Below are 14,039 nucleotides of genomic sequence, written 5' to 3' on the forward strand. Positions count from 1 at the left end.
CTCTTTAAAAAGGTATATACAATAGGTACAATGCATATTGTATCACTGTGTTCACACACAACTACAAATAATAGAAAAAGACTGCATTTGTGCTCCTCATAACTTAAAGCATTAACTGGGAGGGATAAATACAACACATAAGCTGAACTGATTTTCTCTCCTTGTCAACCTGCTCCCATATTTTTTCTGCAGTGATCTGTAAGGGGAAAAAAATGTCACCGTCCCCCAAGAGGAGACATTAACAAATCCTTTCTTATCTTGCAGCTAAATAATGACATCTTATTGACAGTGCAGCAGAACAAACAATGTCTTATTGAAAGCTCCAGTGCTGGAGGATTTGGGCTATCCTCAGGACTTGAGACCAAGTAATGAAAACAGGTTTTGCTACTAAATCAAAGACAATGACTGCTCTAGTTCTCCAATGGCCTTTAGCAGTCCCAGGCACACAGAAGGTGTGCATAGCTCACCAAGGTATCACCTGTACTACAAACTCAATCAAGTACATGGACCTCACTATAAGAAGGATACCCAAAGCCTCAAGCAGTTAAAGTATGAGCTATGGTACATATGGGAATAGTGCTGGAACCCTTTCTCACTGCTGTTCTTGACATATGCATGGACCTGCATTTCCAGGCCCATCCATTTCTTACAACCCAGTTTAGCCTTATCAGAGTTGAAGGTAAGTATTTGTTGATTTCTGTACCTCATCAAAATAATTGAACCAGCTGTGGACATTTTTCATGAGCAAACACCAGTTGATTTGGGTTTTGGTTTTCACATCTGTGTATGATCATCTTAAAATTATTCATGCACCTTTGCTCTTTAGCTGGATTCTCCTTCTTTTAGGCTCCTCTCAGCATCCTGTAGGTAAGGAGAGATTTTTGCAAATCATGTGTCAGTTAGGTCCATTGTATGCATACAGCTTTGTACAGATGAAAAATCAGTCAGACAGAAAATGTAACTGTGCCTCTCAAATACATCCAAGCAAACGGGAAACAGAAATGCAGTAAGCAGATATGTTGTGGAACTGCAGCCTACAGTTTTCAACTAATCTAAGCCACCTCTGTCACAGTTCAACCACCTCCCTGTGTCCCCCAGCAAGCTTTCCTGCACGTTTCTCCATTATCGTTTGTGTTCTGTGTTCATTTGACATCCTGGAGAACCAGCTCAAGATGCAAAAGTGAGAGAGACCTAAATAAAACCATACAAATACTGATCATTTTTCTGACAGTCTAACACACTGAACCAGCTCATTGAAGGGCCAGATGGACACAATTATGTGTCCGTGCTGGTGCATGGAAAGAGCAGGGCACCGTGTCACAGCACAGCAGGGGAGGACAGCAGGACCCACATGGATTGCTTTAAACTTTTATGGACCCGCATTGTGGCTGGGGAGGTGGAAGAGGCAGATGAGGGGGCCTAACATATTTCTGCTACCAAAAGTGCCCTCACTCCCCCTCTCCACCAGCCTTCGCTGTGCACTTCTGCATGGCATTCCTCAGTCTCTTTGTGAAGAAAATTCACCAACCCAGCAGAAAATTGCCCCCATTTTTACCTACTGAGTTTTGCTCTGGATCAGTGCGTCAAACCAGCTCATTACAGATCCAGCTAGCACCAGAACCTGTGCAAGGGTGAGGGAGCACACAGTCGAAACCTGCCCTTTCAGAGGTGATGATGTATTAGATCAGATGAGCTATCCTCAGTTTCGCATGGGGTGAACTGCATCTCTCACAGCTCCATTACTCCGCAGAAAAGTAACTTGATGTGCAAATGCTTTTTTTCTCCTTATTTGTGTGTTTACAAAGCCAATGCATCACATTTGTAGAGCACATACATAATAGACTAAGACAGAACATGAACATACATTAAGAAAGTGCTCCATTTTTCAGTATTAAATTTAACAGATCTTAGATTAAATACAACTTTTACTGTTGAGTAAACAAAGATTAATATTAAACCATGTCTGTGCTAGAGTAATATGTGCTGTCTTGACTTGTGAGTACGCATCTTCTAAATGCAGAGCTGAGGCTGGAAGGAAAGTGAGAGGGGCCTGGATCCAAATGAAGCTGAATATCCACCAAGGCTTGGCTGGGAGGATCCTGGAGGACCTGTGAAGGAGCAAGGCTTGCTTTCTGAAGTGGCTTCTCAAAGAGATGCTAACAAAGCCGGCAAAGAGCTGGCTCAGGAAGACCACTTCCATTTTCCAGATACCTCTCCTCAATTAAAGTTGACTTCTGAGGAAAATAAAAACTTCTGAAATATTTAAATAGACTTTTTAAATAAAGAAAATTCTACAACAGCCGGTCAGGACATTCCCAGTGGTTCTGCTCCCATATTTGCTACTATAGCTTCTACGTGGCTGTTGGTTCTCTACGATGCTGTCCTGGGAGATCATTCCTGATTTAAAAGGCAAGAAGTGAGCTGAGGATTCAGACACTCAAGCCCAAAGAGACAAACTTTGGCATGGTGGATAATAGGCTCTCCAAGTTTCCTCTTCTTCACCCAGAAATAAGATATAAGCATGCCTCAGCCTTGACTATGGGGTGGATTGCTTTCCCCACCTCCAGATTCAGGACTGCCTGTTATGTGCACATGACCTAATAAACATACTCTGATTTGTCTTGCTTTTACAAAACTTAGAAATCCCTGATTCACCCACTTTGAAATCCCAAAATGAGTCACATTTGTGCAAAAATTCCCAAATCCTTGCTTTCTCCTGCTGTTTCTGATTTTCACTTGGTCTTGCAAAGAAAGAAGACTGACTATACTCACACTTTGTAGCTTATGATCAAAATGGCACCAGGACAGTTCTTCTCTGTCCTGCTCATAAGAACACAGCAGCACCACATCTAAGTCCAGCATCTCCCCCAGTCATCCTCTGACATAAGCCTAAACACTTAATACTCTTATCTTACTAGCTTTTTTTACTTTATCTTTCCAATGTGACAGGAATTTCATCTCTTTAAATATAAGCATCCTTTGTCTTTAAATGCCAACAGCCTCATCTGGCCTGACTACAAATAAGATGTTATGAGGGTGGCTTACTTTCATTTCACAAATGAGTATCATAGCTCCAGAAGTATGAAAATCCTACAAATTAATGTGTTGCTCTTTGCATTGATTTCATTTATTCGTGTTGTCTGCCCTTAAGTAGGATTCTGACTTGAAAGGTCAGAGTATCCTGTGGATAAAATTTTTGGTTGTCCAGTCCTGGAAGGGTTAAAAAATTGCAATCACATCATCTGAAAACATAATTTACTACTTCAAGAACCTTCACTGTTGAATTCATAGACTCCTTAAGTTCACATTATCTGATGATTTATCCTCAACCATACTTCAAATATGTGAACAGAAGCATTACGTTTGGTCACAGTTTGTAAAACTTACAGGTAAGTCTAATCAGATCTTTTCACTAGTTCCAGCTGCAGGAACATAAGATACATCACAGTTCTTCTTGATGCAGAGAAACAACTTTCCAAGGAAGAAACTTCACATTCATAAGCAAGTATGATGAATAGCACACACACTTTTTCTCTAACAAAACCACTGTAGCTGTTTGCACTCTGCACTTTCAAAGCATCTTCTCAGTTGTTGGCATGTTTCCATGAAGAACAAATTTCTCTAAAAGCCTCTGGAAATGAACCTTGCAAAAAGATCTGAAAAGCCATCTTTGGTCTGTTTTCCTCTTTGGATTTGACTGACACAAAGGTCAAGAAGGTGCATCTCCATTTAGTCCCGGTGAAACAGAACATCGGTGGATTTTTATCTTCATGAAATAAAAACTGCAGAGCAGATGATCACAATTATTAATGAGCTCCAGATATATTGAAAAATGAAGTATTAAATGGATTCATTTCTAAAATTCGGGTAAGTAAAGAAACACAAGAAAGGACACCAGTGATATGAGGAACAGTCCCATGCCTTGCCCTTCTCTAGAGGATCCCATCTCTAAGGTGACACACAAATACATAGTGCAGGATTAATTTTCCTTTTTTTTATTTTTTACTGTAAAAAAAATTATATTACTGAATATCTCAAGTAATGGCTGAGAAAGCAAACTGTACTTTTAGGCTGGTGCTGATCTTGGTGCGTGTACAAGCCCTGATGCCGCCCTAGCCTCTCTCCCTGGGCAAGGGGACATGCCTGGGGTCAGGGCATTCCTCCAGCCTGGCTGATGGCACCATCCCTTACGAGCACAGTAAGAGAAATGGGCAGTGAGGGCTGGGGGAAAGGCAAGTCACAGAGCCAAGTTTCACCTAAATCAGCATGATAATCACATTTCTTTGCAGAACACTGTCCTGAACAGAGGTTGTTCTTAGCCTGATCCTTAATAAAGGGGATAATAGCTCATGAGAACAACAGACACAGGAGGTGTTTCTAGTCAGCTTTTGTTCTTGTACTTGGCCAGTTTGTGTGCAGCCTAAGGGTATAAATAGAGGAACTATAGAGGGGATTAACAGACTTTCTTTCCAGCACAGCTCACGTGCCAAAGCGATGACTCTATTAGCATTGTTTTCTCTGAAAGGTTTGTTTCAATCAGAAGCACAAAGGCACCAACCTCTTTCCTGAGGCCCCTTTTCTCCTCTGAAGAGGAGCAAGACTTCAATTACGGATCTAAATACTTTGGGCTTCTTCCACCTGGAACAACTCAACCAAATTTTCCACTTCCCATTTGCAGACCATCATCAGGGACAAAGTATCTAAGGGGGTTTTACACCCCTACATGCTCCGTATCAGCAGAGTTACTTTTTAGCATTTATTTGATGAATAGGCTGTTAGTGATGACTCTGGCCTTTCACTTACCTGTGGGAAGGAGACAGCATGTAAAACATCTCCTGTGTACTGTCACCCCAACAGAATGTGATAGAGGTTGGGGTAAACAGGGATTTAAAGGCTAAGCCTCACCTCCCCAAGTCTTAGGGCTTTGGAGCATAGGCATCTATCTCTGTGCAAGCCACCCTAGAATCCTGTTGTAATTAACAGAGAAAATCTGGCATTTTTCAGGTGTGACCCTTCTGATCCATTTTGATTGACACTGGGATATGGTAAATCACCTGGAGGTAAACAAGAATTGGCTGAGCTGTCTGCAGGTGACCAGGCAAGGTTGTATTTCTGCTTCTGTTCTCTATCACATATGGACAATTTAATTTACTAAGCCCCCAGCTTCTCAGGTTTTCTTTGTTTGTTTGGTAAGCACAATTTAATCTTTGTAAAGCTTTTTAAAAATGAAGTGTTCCCTTTTAAGGGATAGATCTCACACAAACATAAATGTCATGGAGCACATGGAGAGGCACAGAGGAAAGTGCAATGAGTTCCCATAGGGTGAGCAACATGACCACATCCATCACTGGAGGAGCAGCAGGACCTTGCTCTGCACTAGGCACTTTATAGGATCCACCACAATGTTTGCACATGTGATTAAATCTGATCACAAGTTTAAACAACTCTTTGGACCAGCTCTAGGTTGCCAGCACACCAAGGACAGAGCCCTTGCAGTCCACGGCTAACAGATGTATCATTAAGCAACTTGAAAAATTGATCCTTTTGATTTTGACCATCCATGTGGTGGGCAAGGTCTCTCTTGTGTACCATAATCAGCTGTGTGATCCCATCTGATATGTACAGTGCTCAATTTAAGTAACTAGAAACAACAGTCTGCATGACAGGGTAATCATTCAGCTCGGGTGCCTCATGCAACGCTGGATGCAGGCAGAGAGCCACTAAACAGCTAAGTGTGAATTACTACACCATAACTCAAAGTCAGTGGTATCCTTTATTAATCATTCATAGAGCTGTGTATTATTAATATATGCAGAAACAGCTGCCTCTCTTTCTGGTGGAATTTGCTTTTGTGAACAATTTGGAGGAGACCAAGGAGATGAAGCAGAAGCTGAGCAGAACCTTCCCAAATGAGGAGGAGAGCTGTAGAAATAGGTAGGAAGATGGGTTTTTCCTTCATTAGGCTGTTTTTAAGCACACATGGACCAGATCCTTAGCTGGTATGAAAGAGTTTGCTCCCAGTGCTCCATTGCAGCCAGATATATTGGCACTCCTTGAAAATGTCTGGCACATGATTATTTAAGTATAAAGAAATAACCCCAACATACTTCAATTACAAGCCCAAAACATACACTGAGTGTACAAGCACATCAAGTGGGACATGTGATGCACTGCAATAGCAGTAAAACTTGAATGTTCCTCTTCAAACGTGGCGCCAAAGTGCTTTTTCTGCTCCATGATGAATACATTACAGAGAAGAGGCTCTATGTATGTGTTTATTAAACAAATACTGGTTTCTTATTCACTGGTCCTTGTCCTTTGCTTACCAACACATGGCAGCGGCCTTCTAGGACTTCTTCCACTTGAGGACTGAATCTCTGAACCACTCTGGAAGATTAGAAAGCACTCTTGGTTTTACAGAAATCAGCTCCTCCTATTTAAACACCTAATTTCATGGCAATTTTCATAGCAAGCATTTCCCACCATTTTTTTCTTTTCAATCTATTTATGGGTCTGCTCTCTGCAGCACCTTCCCATACAGCAGGACGAGCTTGTCTAATCTGCTAACATTATTTGCTCCATGAAAATGCAGCTTTAAGGAATTAATTAACGACCTCTTAGCTACCTTTAAATTTGAGTAAAAAAAGAAAAACACTTTCTTTTTTTGCAGGAGCTGAATGGGAAATATTTTTTGTCCCCTGAGAGTTTCTAAGAGTCCAAACTGGTTTATATTCTACAACCCCAGGCAAACCCAAGACCTTGGGAAATTTTCCACAGACAGATTTAAAAGCCTGGAAAAGGCGAGAGAGTAAAGCATTTTCACCTGGGATTTGAGGAAAGCAGACTGAGGTCCCTATGCCATGATAGTATAAACTGATGTTGTTAGAAGAAACTCGGAGAGTCCCTCCCAGCTAGCCCTTATCCCAGGTACCATCCAGTACCTGCCAAGTTTGAAGGCAGGGAAGGCTGATCTGAGCCTTCAGCATCCCAGGGTGAGCCTGGACACTTACCCATGGCAGGAAGAGGAGAAATGCTCCTCCCTGCTTCTCCATTCCCTCCTCTGCCACCATCTCCTCCTCTTTCCTCCCAGCTTGGACCAGAAACACTGCACTTATGCCAAGATGCTCTCTGCAAGGATTTGTGTGTATTAACAGAAGAAAAAATACATATTTCACATTAACAGATTCAATTTAGATTATTAAGCTTAGTGATGATAAAAAGAGTGAAAGATGTTCACTCCATAGAAAGTGTGTGAATGAGCAAAAATTTATGTGTATATATATATATATGTTCATATTGAGCTATAGATCTCATGGTGTAAAAATTAACATAAATCTACAAATCCCTAAGACCAAGGTGTTGCTGCTAAAGTACATCTAGGCCTACCTTCTCCTAGCTTTGTAATGAAATTTGACTGAAATAAAATAATCCAGATTTTATGTGACCCTTCCCCATTAGTGACATCAATATATGCCCTGACAGAAGTTAAAGTCCAAAAGCTGATACTGGCTAGAACTGAAAACATCAGTTACCAAACAAAGTTGGTTTTAAGATTAATTTCGCTTTTAGGCTGATTTTCGGTGCTCTGTTTCTGTCAAGAACTGTGTTTGGTTTTTATTCTTCCTGGGAGGTTGCCTGGATGTGCCTTATATATTTTATATAAGTCGTAGAAGGGTGAAGAAAAGTTCCATCACTTTTTGCATCAATCAGCAAAAAGGTTACATGGACGTTAAGTGCTTTTTAAGATTCACATTTGTAAACTGTTGGAGGAATTTTTAGTTAAGACATCTGAGTGCTTTGGGATCTGGATGTTAGGTATGTACCAAATGTGACTGAACAATTTTTCAGGATTGTAAATTAGGAAAAAGCCCAATACTCAAAGAATCTTGCAATTAAAAAGAAAAGACTTGGATACTTACATCAGTTACAAAGGTATGCACTATTTTCTGATATACAGTTTACAGTCGTTACTGATGTTTTAGCTTAGATATAAAATGAGATGTATGACACCACATGGAATGAAGTGCTGATTTGCATTGCTTTGTAAAGACTGGGTTTATTTTAAAACCTGTTTTCATCATCTAGTAAAACCCAACTCATTTTACTGATAGAAGCACAAGTATTTTCAGTTTTGGGAAGCATCAGGTTGAAGCGTGGTCCACTCACAGGGAGCAGCAGCATGGGTGCCTGCAGAAGGAGTGGGCTGCCAGCTCCCACTCCTCCCTCCGGCGCACTATGGATGTGGTTTGGGTCAGCACTAGCCACTAGCATTTTTAAATGAGGAAAAGCAGAAGGGAAGTACTCCAGTGCCTGGATTTTCTTTCCATGAGTTATGGCCATCTGAAGTCAAGTTTTCAATTTAATTATTAGGTTTTTTTTAACAAACTTAAGGTCCCATCCATCGAATTCATCATTACCAGCTTATGGCCAGCATAGGTTCACATACTTCTCCCAAGTAACAAATGATAGGACAAGAGGTAATGGCCTCAAGCTGCACCAGGGAGATTTAACTGGATATTAGGAAAAATTTATTCACCGAAAAGGTAGTCAGATATTAGAACAGGCTGCCCAGGGAACTGGTGGAGTCACCATCTCTGGAGGTGTTCAAAAACCAGACAAGGCCCTCAGTGACATGGTTTAGTGGTGGACTTGGCAGTTCTGGGGTAAAGGTTGGACTTGATGAGCTGAAAGGTCTTTTCCAACCTAGTTGATTCTAATGATTCTGTATGTGGGATCAGAGCCACAAGACCCAATACTGCAAGTTTCCACTGTCCTTCCAAGCTCCCAGCCTGAGACAGAAACCAGCCATGGCACCCCATTTATCCTGGCAGATGGTGGGAGCCCTGTCTGGTACTACCACTGACATCCTGCACTTGGGTTTTCCCCTCTGCCGTATCTGCAACACCCCTGAGCTGTTTCTGAAGGCTTTTCCAGTGCCGATGGCTGTGTTTGCAAGCTGGTTTTCTAACCATGCACTGTACTGCTAAGGGAACCAGCTCTCTGGGAAGTTTTTCAGTCATCCTAGATACAGCTGACTGGAAACTTCTCAACAACACCTATTTCTTTTCAGGAAAGAATACCAATTCATCAAAAGGGAAACCCCAAGCTGAAATCTGTTAGTGGGAGCAGAGTAGAAGAAAAGAAAACTGACATTTTTTCTCTTGAGAAGGCAGGATTTCTGCTGAAGTCCTAAGAGACAAACAGCCCCAGCCCTGCACCCTGCACCCTTATCTGAGACAGCTCCACTGTGTACAACATCACCTGGAAAAAGCAGCCTGAGGTTGAGTCCCCAAACCATAATCCAACCACAGAGCCTCACCTGAAGCTTTCACCAAGCCGTGCAGCGGCCCCACCACCTCGTCCAGCCTGTGCTAGGATCTGAAACACCATCAAAAACAGAAACAGGAGTAAAGAGTGGATAACCCACCCTATTTCCAAGGCTGGTATTGGGATGGCTCAGAGCACATGCATTTGCTGCAGGCTGTGGTGGGGTGAAGTCAGCCTCTCCTCTGCCCTGGAATTTGACCCTGCTTACCAGGAGGTGTCTGGGGGGTTTGGTTGTGGAAAAGTCCCCTCCAGTGCCCAAGATACCATTTGCATGTAAGGCACAACACGTGTAGCACATGTGTCTCTCATCAGTATTGCAGTGAATAAGAAGACTGTAAAGGGACTTACTCTAAGCTGTGTGACTCACCCAGAGCCAGGCACCATGTCTTTCTTTTTCCCAAACTCAAAACCAGGAGGTGATAAGAGACTTTGTTGCTTTTTCACGCCTTTGTGATCTATTTCTTCAGAAACATCTCTCTAGGACTAGTAAATGGTAATTTAATGGGCTGTTTCCTCCAATATCTACTATTTTACTGGCTAAATGCAACACGATTTACCGGTCTGAGGGATTAAGAGCTATTCCTCCTTGTGTGAGGTAAAGCCTGGAAGTCACATACCACCCTGTTCATCCTCTAAAGGTTCAGTATGGAGTTTCACTGAGCTTTCAAAAGAGAGGATGAACAGAAACAAGGCAGCAACTGAGTTATTTTTCTCTACTCATTTATCTGTCATGCTTCTGATTTTAGGTGCTTCCTTTTTAGTGACTTTAACCCCTCTTAGCTTTCAATCTTTCCTCGTTTTAGCTCAAGTGAAACACAGCTTTAATAAAGCTCAGAATTACCTATACTATCAACCATCAGCGTGTCCCCAAATGACAGCTTAGCAGTGCTAGTGATAGTGGGGCAGGTCCTGCTGGTAGCTGCAGCGGGGTACGTGAGGAAACCCCTTCTGCTGGGGTCCTCATCGCTGCTGTTAATAGCAAGCCTGATGGATCAACAAGCTCCAGAGTTGCCCATATAAGCTTTCACAAAGGCAATAATGAAGTTATTAAGCAGCTTGTTTCTGCCCTCTGCAATAGGGACCTTTTTGATGTGATCTAATACAGGGTCTATTTCTAAAATGCAGCCTACATTAAATGTGGGCTGCAAACTGATGTTGTTAGTGAAGGTATTAAAGACAAACAATTACTAGCAACAGTCTTTCAGCTGAGTACTAAACTGTATGGAATGGAATAAAGATGAGGGCATTTCACAACTGAGGCAACACCAGTTACATTATAAATTTCAATGTGCTGCCATGCTACACGAGTTATGTTAAATTATTTTTCCTATATTTCCTGAACCTATCAGCTGTTTCCTCGCTCTTTAAACAGGACATTCTCCCATGCAAAATCATTAAAAGCCTATTAACATGAAAAGGAAAACAACTTTGAATGTTAATAAAATACAAATACAATTTGTTGAACTTGTCTTCCCTCTTATTTTTGCCAGACACATTTGTAGAGAGTGGCTGGTATGGCAATAACCATCCCTCCTCATGGGCAGCAATGCAGGGCTGTTTTCTAATGTCATTATAAAAATAATTTGCAGATATCTTCATAAATTAACCTTTGCATCCGTATTCTGAAGAGTGGCTCAGGAAATGTCGGAAGTTTACCTAAAAAAGTACTGCAATTGTTGCATGAAACTATTATTTTTACAGCTGACTTTGCAAATGATCTTTCACTTTTTCACATACATTACAACTGGAAACAAAACAACCGAAAACCAGAACAGGCAACATGATATCTGGGACCTAAATAAGCATTCCTACACTCAGTCAGAAGAAAGCTCATCCTATGAGCTTTAGGTTACACAAACCTGCTATTTTTGTCTGGGTATTAGAAAGGCAATTCCTTTACAGTCTTCTTTTCTACTACTATTTTTGTCCACACATATACCCAATTTTCACATAAGCATCTTAAATCCACCCAACCCCCTATAAACTGAAACTGCCTAAATTCCTTAGATAAACTCACCTAGTCAGGTTAGTGTGTACAAAGGCCTCTGAGAACACAAAGAGGGGCAGTCACAGAGGGCTATCAGATAAAGCATCCTAGCTTCTACTTTATAGCTGCTATACCTCTAACAAACTGCAAACCGTTTCAAGTTACACAACATTAATTGGGTCAGAAAATGAGAAAAAAATAGAGCAGAAATGTAGCAAAATAATATAGTAAAAGGAATTTAAAACTAAAGGGAATGTGTCTGTGGAGTGCATCCCATCCAGCTCCAGCTGCTTTGCTTTGGACTGGGGGGGTACCCCAGTTTTTGCAGGGAGCTCACCTGCAGCCTCAGCTGTCACTGGAGTCAAGCTGAAGCAGCTGAGGGAATCACTGCAGCTGAGTCTTTTGATATTAAAAGTAAAGACTCTCTGCAGGAGGGAAAAAGGGAGTCCTTTACACACCTACAACCTGTTCTTTTTGGGGGGAGGTTGTTGATACTGTGTTTGAAGTCACAAGCACTGTAAAGCTCTGTGTCTAGGGCTCTATGTTACATACTTAAGCTAAAAATACTTTTTAATCAGAGAAGGCAATATAACATCAGTTAGGCAGTGCAAAGGCCAGTCTGGTCGGGTTTTTTTCTTCCCATGAATGCTTACAAATTTGAGTTTGCTTTGAAAACTAAAATGGTACTTCAAAACACAGGAGATTTAAGAATAAAATTCCCATTAGCAGCTGTTAACAAGAATGATCACTGTAAATCCCTCCATATTAAGACAAGAATAAACTCCCCGAATTCAAAGACTCTCTAAGGAAGAAAGAGAAGGTAAAAAGAAAAGCCCCAGAGACTCAGAACCCCCACAGGAGCAGGCTGGGAGCAGGGACCCACTGCCATCTTCAGGGCTCTGTTCCTGCAAGTGGGTCCTGATGCTCCGGCACCTGCCTTGGCTCTTCCCACCTCCCAAGTGACCCTTCCTGTTTCCCAGATGATGGAGCTTCTCCCTGTGGGTGTTTGCTGGGCAGTAAGGGACCAGCTAGGGTACCCAGGCCCCAGGCCCAAGAGATGCATTTTCACCATTTCTGGGGCTTGCCAGGTTACAAACCCAGGTGTGCAATGAACGAACCACCAAGGACATGACTCCTCATCCCTGCTACTGCTGAAGCTGTGCAGCAAAGAATGAAAAATTCATGGAATAAAGTACACTGACACAAAATTGAATTTACTGAGGAAGTGCAGCACTATCACTGGCTGCTTGAGGAATTCATTTGAGTGAGTCCTCAGAGATTGCTGCCACGGTTGTTTCCTATGAAATACAGGGGCACGAGGTGGCACGTTTTTAGGACTTGGTCTCCTGATATGTCACCGTCACCTCCAGAGTTACCAAAACCCAAATGAACATGGTAACTGATGACATGTTTCTGCTGCCAGTCTGCTGTAAATGTGTGAGAAACTGCTCTGGCTCTGACCCAGTTTCATCCCTCTGAGGGATATTGCTCTACCCAGTGAGCAGTGAGATACTGCTTCCACGCCGACCATGGGGTGTGTACACACGCTACGTTGACTCTCACGGCTCAGATGATGCAGGATAATGGCTTGACTCAGGCAGCTGTCTCCCCAGTGTGGCTCAAGCCCCAGACACCTCAGCCTTGCCTTTCCCTGTGAAGCATGGTTGCCGCCTGTCTTTGTGCATCCTCCTCTCTGGTGCAGGGAACCATGCATCCCACAGGATCAGCCAAGCATCTTCCCACTTGCTGGCACAGGCTTTCAGTAAGCAAGAGGCAATTAAAGGAAATTAACTTTTCCTTCAGCAGTGAAAGCAGTGGAGGGCAGTTCTTCTGTTTCCCAGATGTGTGTTGTAATCCTGTAGTGTGAAACAGGGTACTTCTAGCTGTAAAAGGGCCACTGAGTCCAACCTTCATTCTTGGAAAGCAAGCAGCACCAACAGAGCAAGAGATTCTTAACCAGTTCATCACTTATCAAATTGCCCATCCTAATAAAAGCAACCTACTGTATAAATTGAAACACTGATACAGAAACAGTAGCCTAGGCCTCTGACACTCCAGCTGAGTGACCCCAGCCAGCGGGTACAGTCAGCCTGCTCTGGGCTGGGTGTGCTTTTCTGAGACCAGTGCATGTTTTAAACATGGAGACTAGACTACTTTCATCGCACAATGCCATATAACCTACCTGCTTATCACAGTGGTTGTAGAAGATGGATGTATAGCAAATTGTGAGTTATCTCAAGCAGAAGTAAAACACAACCCCAAAACCTGAGCTTGGTGTCTTGCAGCTAAAAGCAGCACCCAGTCATCACTCATTTCAGTTGGAATCAGGCAGTTCAGATCACCATCCCAGCAGATGACTATTCCAGGTTTGTGTCATGTTAGGTTTTTGCCTGCATTGTGAGTCACATCAGCTCAACAGAGCCCAAAGCCAACACCAGCAGTAAGCACGAGGTGGATGTAGGAATGGTGGGGTGTGGAGTACTCCCTCAGTTAGTGAAAGCAATGAGCTGCTAGAAAACTTCAACACGTCATGTAGTTTTAGTCTATTTCCATTTATAGCTTCAAACTTTGATGACTTTGGTGTTACATTAGCCCCTAACTGGTCCCAAAAGGTACTAGGTGGTCTTCTCAGCCATATGAATGAGATGTAACTAAGGATGGAGTTTGAAACAGCACAGGAGGACCTCTCTTAAAAGCACTAACCCCTCTCTAAAATGAAAGTATT

This window comes from Pezoporus occidentalis, unplaced genomic scaffold, assembly GCF_034315485.1.
Source record: "Pezoporus occidentalis ecotype Australia unplaced genomic scaffold, CSIRO_AGI_Poc_V1 ctg100, whole genome shotgun sequence".
Classification (NCBI taxonomy): Eukaryota; Metazoa; Chordata; class Aves; order Psittaciformes; family Psittacidae; genus Pezoporus; species Pezoporus occidentalis.